The sequence below is a fragment of the Ursus americanus genome, chromosome 1 (assembly GCF_024610735.1).
Source record: "Ursus americanus isolate L20-20 chromosome 1, mUrsAme1.1.p, whole genome shotgun sequence".
In the NCBI taxonomy this organism is placed as follows: Eukaryota; Metazoa; Chordata; class Mammalia; order Carnivora; family Ursidae; genus Ursus; species Ursus americanus.
The window spans coordinates 53,653,284-53,665,043 of record NC_142127.1 but is presented as its reverse complement, the minus strand read 5'-3'; positions in this window follow the sequence as shown (position 1 = coordinate 53,665,043).

Sequence of the window (11,760 nt, the reverse complement as noted above, 5' to 3'; positions counted from 1 at the left end):
TCCCACCTTTTATTTATTCCAAGTTATTATTGAGATGATAAATTATTTCACTGTTTAGGTTGCTTTTGCCTTAATGGAAGAAGTTCAGAAGTTAACAACGGTTTAAAGGCATTAGAATTGATAGAGGCTGAAAGAAGAGTAGGGAGAAGGTTTCTATAACAATACAACAAAAATATCTACAATTTACTGCACATCAACACATGTGAAGGACTTATTCATTTATATCTTTAATTTTAATCTTCTGATTTCCAAATAATCCAAAAATAAACATTATGTTAATTTTGCAAAGGAGAAAGCTGAGTCTCAGAAAAGTTACATGAGTGCTCCCAAGCTGCCCACCTATTATGTGGCAGTACCCAATTCCCATGCATCTGCACTCACTCTGTTATACTGCCACAACTATCAATTTTAGGTCCAGCAAATGCAGTAGGTACATCTTTAGAACTTGAAACAATGTTTTCTATACAAGGATCAAACCTAAACTTATGAAGTAGGTGAACACCCAATGGAATGAATGTGACATGTCATGTTAATGGGTCACCAAGAATCAAGAGTATCTGTGCTTTTGCTTTCCTGTAAGATTCCATTTCCTCCTAGCCTCCTCTTTGCCATTTATGTGCTGTCTATGTGAGAAAATTATCGACTGGTTCTGTTCAGTCTGGGCCCAAGCACAGGAGGGGATGGTAAAGAGCTCTTTTTGTCAGTGTATCATCACTTCCCCTTTCTTTTGATGGCAGTCCCCTGCTTTAATTAAGGGAAATTACATAGTCTGCCTTCAGCGTTGTGCACATTTTGGGGGAACCATTACTCAAGCAAGGGGTCATGCAACCTTCTGGCCAAGGTGACAAGTGACCCAGATAAGCCATAAAGACATTCACTTCCAAGACTCTGCTTCTTGGGGCTCCTGGGTGGCGCAGTCCTTAAGCGTCTGCCTTCGGCTCAGGGCGTGATCCCGGCGTTATGGGATCGAGCCCCACATCAGGCTCCTCCGCTATAAGCCTGCTTCTTCCTCTCCCACTCCCCCTGCTTGTGTTCCCTCTCTCACTGGCTGTCTCTCTCTCTGTCAAATAAATAAATAAAATCTTTAAAAAAAAAAAAAAAAAGACTCTGCTTCTTGAGGAAAGTGATGCTAGTGGGGAAAATGGTTGGTATCCGTATACTCACTTCAGAGGTACCAGCCTAGACCACCAAATGGTTCCTACCATCTGCACCCTACTACCTAGACCCTTGCCACAGTTCCTTCCTGAGACCAGTTTCCATCTTTCCATTGATTACCCAATGTTGTTCTTAGATAAATCATTTCCCTGCTTAAGTTGATTTCCATTTAATTATGGAAAGTTAATACTAGACTGTCAACTCTGTGAGGGCAGGAGCCATGTCTTTTTAGGTTCATTGTTACATCCCAAGTATCTAGCACATAGCAAGCATCTGACAAGTATTTTAATTTCTTAATTAATTAATGAGGTCCAGAAATAAGTGCGTCATCCCAGTCTATAACCAAGTAGAAGTTTGAAGCTTAAATTTCAGATTCTCTTCAAGGATTTTTATGAGAAATTATCTGCTGCTTGTCTTCGCTGAACAAAAGCAGAACCTTTGATATTATGAAGAGTGAGTGATGGCTTAATCAGAAACAAAGAGGAAGTGTTTCCTCTTGTGCCACTAAGTCTAGAATGTGCCGTTTGAAAGACAGGCCGAGAAATATGTGCTTCTCTGTGTGAGATACCCTCGATGCCACACATCCCAGCGCTTCTGATTCTTAAAGAGCGTGAGTAGGTGGACAGAGAAGGGACAGAAAAACCAAGAATATTTCCATAGGAAGCCATAGTGTCCCTCTGCTAAGAATTATAAGGCTAGGAGTGGGTGACTTGGCCTGTAGTGTACTTGCTAGATAGAGAATGGGGATGGGACTAGGGCAGGAAGGAGTCCTCAGCACACTGCTGGTGGCTCTCCCCCAACTTCTTTCAGTTCTCTTCCGGCTCTCTGTCTCCTTACACACTCGCACCACACATGCATGCTCACATGCGCTCATACACGCACACACACACAGAGGCTGTGAGAACCCAGAAACATACAGACATAAAACAAATGGGACTGAAGGAAATCCAACACCACAAACCCCTGGTAACAACAATGATGAAGAAAAGCTGCTGCCAGATGCATCTTGTGATGACGCCAATGATCTAATTCTCCTACTATCAAAAGATGCCGGTAAAGGCAGCCTTGACAGAAGGCTTTAAAAAATCAAAAGAGCGCAGCATCACTGGAACTGTGTTATCTGATTTATGCCTTTTCAAAGACCAGACTTGTGTCATATGCTGATAATAGACTCTAGCCATCAAAACGTTATTTTTATCTGGTATCTTGATTTTAAAGAATTGTGGAAACTAGCAAATGGAACTGGGTTATTTATATGATGTTTGAACTATGGTAGTCCGCTAGGGGAAAATGCAACACACACACACAACAAAATCAAAACACAGGCTAGATAATAATATAATAAAAAGCAACAGCCATCAGGTGCCTGGGTGGTACAGTCAGCTAATTGTCTTGACTCTTGGGTTTTGGTTCAGGTCATGATCTCCGGGTGATGAGATCAAGCCCTGCATTGGGCTCCGTGGTCAGCACGGAGTCTGCTCAGAGTTTCTCTCTACCTCTCCTTCTGCTCTTTCCCCCAGCTTGCTCTCTCTCTCTCTCTCTCTCTCAAATAAATAAATAAATCTTGAAAAAAAAAAAAAAAGCAATAGCCTTGATGTTATAAACGGTCAACAATTCTGATTCTAATTTCTGAATTAGAACATTTCTCTTTCATAATTTCATGATGAAAGTATGAACGAATCCTAAGTTGATATATGGGTGCCCACTGGATGAGACCCTTACCCGCAAGTCCTTGAGCACTGCCAGAATGCAGAGCCATCACCGCCAGCAGATGGAGACTCCTGCTACAGAAGATCCCCCATCAAGAAACAGCCTCCGTCTATTAAGCTACGCAGAAATAGAAGGGTCTCCTTGGAACACAAATTAAAAAAAAAAAAAAAGTTTTAAAAAAAGTTTAAGTAATTGAATATAAAAATTCCCTCAGAAGCATGACCTAATCATTCCACGTTTCATGCAACTTAGAGATGACATCTTTTTCCTTGAATGACTAGACATTAATCAGACAGACCTCCACACTTGAGAAGATAAATGCCAAGCAAAGAAAAGGAAGCCTTCTATATATTTACCTTACTGTTTAAAGCACAGACATTAGAAATGAATGAGATGTTTGACCATTTATCATACAGAGAGACCAATTGTCTTGCAGAAATTTTTATGTCAAACCACACCTGGCCATACATGTTTGTCTCTTGATTCATTAGCCCTAAATATCACATTGCAACATTGTTGGGCTTAAGCCAAAAGTAATGTGTTTAAAACTTCTTCCTTGCAGTCTTAAATTAGCTGCAATACTGGAAGAAAGAAAAAAGCTACCTTGATGATCCAAAACTATGAAAAATCTCAGTGTTATTTATTTAGTGTTTTGAACATATTATTTAATGGGGTTTGGGCAGTATATTGACCTTCCTAATGAGGTTTGACTAAAGCCAATATTAAAATTAATGTGCCCTCCCTGAGCACCCAGTGACAGAGTGTAATAGAAGCTGGCTCAGAAGGATCTATGTGGCAGAAAGAAGCAAGCCTGGCAATAAAATCTGGGCTTGGACAATCCGTATGCAGATGATCAAGAACTAACTCCATCACTGTTAGCAATTCCAGGAATCATCTTCTCAGACTAGACTCAGTGCTCACTGATCAGAATATATTGATAGGAAATATTGATTGCAGTGGTTATAGTTTATGAAAATGCAAGAAGAAAATATAAAAGACCCTGATAGTGGTTTTAAGTGGAAAGACCAGTACCACATGCATCTGAACTCCATGGTGGTTGAAAACCACCGCAGGGCAGTAATAATGCCTGGGACTCATCAGTCCTACAGCACATCTACGTTCTCTTCTAGGTCCTGCATGTTTTCCAGCCTTGCATGCATTCTTCATTATTATTAGGATGCTCACTTGCTAACTGACCTCCCCAGATAAGTCCTACTTCTCATCCCTAAGTATCACAGAATCACGCCAGCCCTCATCCCTGAGAGCACAACCAGTTCAGGCTGATGGCGACATAGGTGGTGAGTCATTTCCACCTCCCAACTTCTTTGTTTTGTCTCCTTCAATCCCCTTTCCCCCCCACCCCCGAATTATCCCCTGAATCACCCTGAGGTTGAAATGACTAATAATAGCTTATAGTGATACGAATATACCTTATGACACCTAGCAGATTCAAGGTAGCTTTCAGAGTATGGCTTTTAGTAGGAATAAGCCTGGCTTCTATTTACGTATGCTGACCGGTCACCTCATAACTGGGTGACTCTGGGTGAGTTATTTTACCTTTCTCAGACACAGTTTCTCAACTGAAAAAAATTGGGGATAAGGAATGAAAGTATATTCACAAATGTTTTAATACCAAGAGGTACTTCTTTGTATTAGAAAGGATGTAGATGGAATAGGGTTCTTCTCATTATTCTAAGTCTGGAGATTCAAATACTGTGTGTTCATCTCTTTAATATAGTCCATCCGGCTATTTCAAACTCCAAAGAGAATTTGAGAGACCAAATTACCCAATTCATCCTCAGAGAACTACATTTACACTGGCTGCCTATTCCACTCCCAAACAGGATAATTCCCATCTCCAACCCTTTTTGGTGAAATCCCTTGGCCGTGTTCTCCGAGCAGACGATTACAGATGTTCTCCTTCTCTTTGTATTTGAATCCTCAGCCTAAGCAGACAAAGCAAGCAGGCTGGGAAAGCAGAGAGCATGCCAGGAAAGGACGAGGACTGATTTTCTGTTGAACTTGCCTAACTTCCACTACATGTTTAAGATACCAAAATAGTTCTTCAAATATGCTTGCAAATGGTGGCACTGCCCTTGAATATGTTCCCCCGGCTCCCATCTGAGTCAGTGTAATGAGTCTGCATTTTATAAGAGCTGAGCCTGGTCCAAATGGAACCGTGTAACTGTTAGAAAGATTAATGGACTGTATCATCCCACAGTTGACTATAAACTTCTAATTGTGTGAATCTCAGTGTGGTGTCTAGAGCTAAATGGGAGCCTGCTTCCTCAGTCACTAATATCCACTGATATTTTTCATGATTTTTCTAATGCCAACCCTAGGTACATCAGGGCTGGGCAGACCCCTGAGGAAAACAACAACTTTTGTTGTAGGTACTTGAGAGCAGTCATTATCACTGTTGCCAATTAATTCATCAATCTGTGTTTACCAAGCTGCCACTGAGAACGGGGACCGGCACTGAGCCTGCTGAGTGAGGGAAGGACGGAGGAGTCTATGAAGACAGCCTCTGCTCCAGAGCAAATGTAAATACGAGCCAAGAGATCTCCATCTGAGTGGGGACTATGTGACATCAAGCAACTCCCTTACCCCTCTGAGCCTTAAACTGGGCAGCAGGACACCCACCACGCCACCTACCTGAAGAACAACGGACACGATGTGTGTGTGAACACGCTTGGGAAAACATGAAGCTGGACACAAATGAAAGCATTCATCGTGACCTATAACAGAAAACACAGACCCTGTAGATCTAAGGAGAAATCAGGTTAACTTGAGTATATCTGCACCATTCTCTCCCTTATAAATTCTTGCCCCTCTCTTTTCACATTTCAGAACATTTTGAGTGGTTTATCCACATCAGCAAACCCCCACTCTTTTTCAGCTTTGAAACCATGTGTGGATGCTTCTTTAAGTTATACTTGCTTTGTCCTTGACAGAACCACATTCTATTAAACGGACTGTCAAGTACTGGCCCCTGGTTGGGATTGAGGGAAAGCTAGAGAGGACTTCTTTCCTCTACTCCCACCCACCTGTTCCTTCCCCTACTCCCTCTTTTTCTGGCTTCCTCTGAATGGGAAGCACAGAGCTCTCAGCCCTGTGATGCCCCTCCATCACACAAGAAACTAGACCATTAAGCGGAAGCCACGTAACCGCTGGGTCCTTCATCCCAGACACCCAACTGTGTGAGTTGCATTTCATCACTTTGCAGAGCTGCCCCCTCTCCTTCCTTATGGCTGCATTAAGTGAACAGATTCCCTTATGTTTGAAAGAGTCTTTTCTTGTCAAGAAATTAAGGAAAGAGGAACATTAGTTATGTATGTTGCTACAGTGTGTTGTGAAACTTGGGAGGGCATAATGCTTATTGGCAAATAGGACTGCAAGTCTCCAGAGTTAATCAAGTTGCTGAGGTTTTCAGGATCCGGATGTTGGCAGAATTTCCTTACGCTCCTATGCCAGTTTAGATGTTTATCTAGGGAACGGTAAATATAGAACATACAACTACAGCATGAAGAAAGAACTGTGGCTGCAGTCCTGTCCAACCAGCTTGTCCCTTAATTCCTCAGAACTGCCCTTTTGACTAGACGGGGAATAAGATCTATACCCTCCTCAGTCCTAGAAAGGGCTTTGCTGCCACTCTCAAAAGGGTTCAGGCATTTCTTGCCACCTCATTTATAACAATCTAATTTATGCTCTGTAGATCAGAGAAATGGGCTGATTAGGAACAGATTTGTGTAGATTCAAATCTGCACTTTGAGTGATAGAGAAGCTAAAGCCTATTGCACTCTAGGGTTTAGAAGTAACTCTGATTCTATCAACTGTCTCAAGCTGTTACAGGGGTTCTATAAAAGGACGGTCCCAACATAATGAGATGGCAAAAGGCGCAGTATCAGAATGCACCTGCAGTCCCCATAAAGCCCTTTATCGGAATATGGGAAGGTTGTGTGTGGACCAAGATGCCTTTACATATCACTAAAGGCAATGACAGCCAAGTTCGGGTCTTCAGACTTATCACCAAATGTTCTCTGTTGCTTCGCCCAAAGACAAGTAATAGGATGAAACCTGGTCCTGGGGAAGAAAGTGTGGGGAGGGGAAGTTAAAGCAGGAAAAAAATAACAGAAGGAAAAGATGCCTAATACTACCAAAATCCTGCCATTTGCAAACATAATTTTCTGTCAAATCTGGACTGTGTGAACTTAGGTAAGTGAACAAAACTCCCTGGTTGCTGCAGGGATAAGGGAGGAAATGGTTCAAGCCCCAGAGATCCAGAGGAAAGGGGCCTATGTTAGCTGAAGGAACTGGTGTTTTTCCTCTCATCTTTAAGAGTATAAATTGTGGAGGATATGAACAAACAAAAAGCCCAATGAGACTATTTATGAGGAGAAGCAATAAAACCCACACAGATAATGGATGACAGGGAGGGGGAAATGAACTTTCCAAAACAGAGTCCTAACACCGTCTTCGTGGGTGCAATGCACAAGATTAACGACGCCACCCTCAGACTCCTTGGTGGCATTTCAGGACCTTGCTTTACAGCTCCCTTTCATTTCACTGAGATGTAAATAATTGATAACTTGAAGGGACCCGAGAAACTCACTGCAACTGAACACAGATATTTTTTTATGACATCAATTACAGGGCTAGTGACTTGATGAGAAAAGGAAAATATTTCAAACCGTACTTTAATGATCTCCACCAAGAACCCCTAGTGTTCCAAATGAAACGTGGGTCTCTAGGCCTTGTTGTTTTTCTTTTTCCTCCATTTTCCTCCTTATAGGGAACATAAGTTACCACTGAACAGAAAAGATGGTTAATTATGTCTATACTTTGCGGTGGTGGCTCGCCGGCCTCCTTGTTTGAATAGCGAAGGAAAGGCTTGGGAGAGCAGAAGACTTTGAGGGGAGCTCCCTTGGGTGTGCCCCGTCAGGGCCACAGGCTACATGACAAAGGTGGTGTGGAGCTGGGCTTGGCAACGGGGCTGCAACTGTAGTCGAGATTGTCATTTATGACATTGCAACAGCAGGGCACATTAACATGGTACGGTAAGCAGCGCCGTTAAGGCCGTTGAAAGGAAGTCAGAGTTCAAGTATTTGTGTGTGAGGCGCTTTATGTGGTGGCGACTTCTGGATTTATAGTTGTCAGGACGGGAACAGAAAGGTTGATTTGGCCTGAGAAGGGGTCTGTTCATGCTTGTGTCTGGTCGATTGTGAGGTCCAGTGCATTTTTCCTTTTTTCTGGCCAAACCCTGGCCAGGTTGCCCCTGATTGATCAGGAACGGCTAGAACCACGTCTGGAAGGTGACCCACAAACCCGACTACGTGGTGCAGTGGGAGTGTGCTCAGGGCTCAGGCGCGTGGGTCCTGAGGGAAGGGTGCTTTACGGTAGTATTGGTGCGGGAGGCCGAGAGGGCCTGGGGATGTCTCTGAATGAAGGGGGAAGCGGGTGGGGAGATGCGTCAAACCAATGCCAAGAACAATAAAATCCTGTTTTTCCGTGACTCATAACATACATTTGAATCCACCAACAAGTCAAAACACATACCTTGAAATATCATTACAGAATACAGGAAAAGTCTCTTGGAACCGGCTCGGAACAGGCGCTTGAGCGTGTTTCTCCTCTACTGGCATCACGGGTCGACTGCAGCATTTCTTGCTTTGGAGAGGCCCAAACCACAGAGGAGAGAACTTCTTTGGTCGGTTAGTTTGGAACTCAAGAGATCTGCCAAACTGCTTGCTCTCAAGTTGAAAAAGACACTGGTTGGCTGTCAGGCCAGAATTCTGAAGCCCTCATACTTTAAGGCAATGTAATTTTAAGCTTCCATGTCTTGTAAAGAGCTGTTCACTGGCTTGGCTCCTCAGCAGGAAGAAAGGGGGGTGAACGGTGCAATGAAAACAAGAATTCTTTCTCTTCCTTCCAATTTTTTGATACAAATACGCCCTTGTTTCTCTAGTTGCATTTCCTCGCCACTCTTCTATACTTTCCTAAAACTCTGCATCATCTGATGATGTCAAATAAGCTATAGGACGTAAGATCTGCAAAATGTCAGCAGCAAAGGGCTCCTTGTGGCTTTTTCTTCTGGCTTTTCTGTAAATGGCACCAGGAAAAATCAATCTATTTTTATGAGTCTTCCAACCCAACTGGGTCTACTTAAGAAAAATCTCCAGATGAAATTTATTGAGATGTTCCTAAAATGCCTCCTATTTACGTATCACAAATGAAACATTATTCAGAATTCGGAAGTGGTTTCTGGAGTATTTGAGTCTTTTCATTCTGAGCCTGAAGGAATAGTTCATAATGAAAACTTACCAATGGAGTCGATATTTTATCACAACTGTGTTAATTGGGGACTTGCTGACTTATCATTAATAAAGCATTTGGTTAGAAAATGATGTCCATATTTGATGGTCTGGTTAACTCTCTCCCCCCCCCCATTTTATGCCACAATAACTGCCCAGTGTTATTGTTGCCCATAATGAATGTGTTAAGTTTTATAGCCTAAGTAATGTCAAATGACACAGTGTCAAGAAGATCTGGAGACAAGTTGGGAGGGTTTGATGGAAAAGGAAGTTGTGTGGTCCATGCCAACCTTGCTTGTAATTTTACTGGGTATTGATCCCTTTTTACATACTGATTTAGCGCCCTGAATTATGATGCAGTATTAAATTTAAATGCCACTTGAAAGCTTGTACCTCAAAGGTTGCTCTAAGTCACAACCATTTTTGACCCTACTGGTCTCTGCCTCTCTAGAGTGGGTGTTTTATTAGAACTGTCCATAAAAGACTGCGTGGCGCTGAGTTCTGCAGTGGAGACAACACACAGTGCTTTGTAAGCGTCTGGAGTGCCAGGAAGCAATGGGCGGTTTGATGTAACAAAAATATTCACAAAATCATAGTCTTGAAAGGAACTTTCAGAGATCATTCAGTCCAGTCTATTGCCTCTAGGTAGACCCGCACTTAACACATTCACTAAAACTTCAGAAAAGAGGATTCCACAGACTTCCTTGATAACAAAGTTCACTTTACAATAAGCCTAATCCTAGAGGAAATGTTCCCTATGCCTCCCCAAACCCCTGCACTTCATACTCATTTCTATTTCTCCTAAATTGAGGAGCGTTGAAATCCCACACAATCTACCACAGGAGGAAGAGGAGTATAATGTATTGGTCAAACTTTTCAAAAATTAGGAATCCTTAAATTTTTAATTAGGTAAAATGCATTACACTCCAGGTGTTATTTATATAGCTTCTATTTGCTGCATATGCACCAAGGCTATTTTTTTGAGTGCAATATGTCTGAACACCATGCTAGGCCTTTTTTTTTTTTCTTCAGTCAGGCAAGCTGGATTGAGTTCTAGAGTCTCTTTTTAATAGTGTGTCAGTTAGTTGCCCATATTGCAAAACACCCCCTATATTCCTATAATCCTTAATGTCCAAATATAGAAAAGAAGGGGAGAGGGGCTGCTGGGTGTCTCAGTCGGTTAAGCATCTGACTCTTGATTTCGGCTCAGGTCGTGATTTCCGGGTGCTGAGATCCGGCTCCTGAGATCCGGCTCCTGCTTCTCTCCCTCTCCCGCTGTTCCTCCCCCTGCTCTCTCTCTCAAATAAATAAATAAAATCTTAAAAAAAAAAAAAAAATTCTCTCTCTCCCTCTGCCCCACCCCCCATTTTCAGGGGCTTTCTCTCTCTCTCTTAAAAAAAAAAAAAAGGAAGGGAAGAGAGGGAAGGAAGGATAGAAAGAGAGACAGAGAGAGAAAGAGAGAAGGGGAAGAGGGAGGGAGGGAGGAAATTATTCATCCATTGATTTTAGATCTGCATGGAACTCACTCCCACACTTTTTGAGTCTGATGTGTGGTCATCCTGTTTCTCATTGCTCAGCACAGAGGCAATGCAGGGAAAGGGGAGGGAGCAAACAGCCAGTGGACCACAGATGGCTTTGTGTTCCATGCAGGACCATGGATAGCTTTGTGTTCCATTGCTGGGTCTAGATTCCAGAAGATCACGGAAGAGCACAGAGAAGATAATGGGAGAACAGAAGGTGATTTATTTATGGCAATCTAAGATGAGTCCTTTCTTGCTCCCTTTCCTTCCAATGCCATAGGCAAATCTACTAATTCTTCCCTTACAATAGTAAAAGAACAAGACCAAAATAAGGTTAAGGTGTAGATTTTCTCTTCTGCAGTATGAAAATATATAGGTTTCAGAAATGAAATAGTTTAATTATATCTGGAATCCCCATTAATTGATGGTATTTATTAAAATGCAATACTTCATCAGGTTTTATAAAGAATTAAACTATGGACCTCTAACAAGTATAACTTTTTATTTCAATCAACTGGCTCACTCATTTTCACTGTACCATATGTTTTACACAATGATCACATTTAATCTTCACCCAATGGAATAGGCAGTTGTTCTCAAAGTTTGGTTCCTGGACCAGCAGCATTACTCAGGAACTTGTTAGAAACATAAATTTACAGGCCTCACCTCAGACCTACTGAATCAGAAACTCTAGGGATAGGACTAGCCACCCATGTTTTAAAAGCCTTCTGGGTGATTCCGACACACACCACAGTTAAGAATCACTGGGTTATGGAGTATTCCCATTCTAGAGTTAAGAAAATTAAGGCACGAAGAGTTGAAGCAATTTCCTGAAGACCACACAGCTAGAAAGTAGTCAAGGCTACATGATTCCAAAGCCCTTGCTCTCTACTATGAGATTATGCTGCATGATGGACTCAGTTTACTTGGGAAACCAGTGTCAAGAATATAGACAAATAAGAAATAATACTCCAGAGAAAGAATTTGGATTTGGTTGTTTTTTTTTTTTTTTAAATCAACAACATATGGCTTAAAACATGTCTTGCTTGGCTGAATTTCTATCT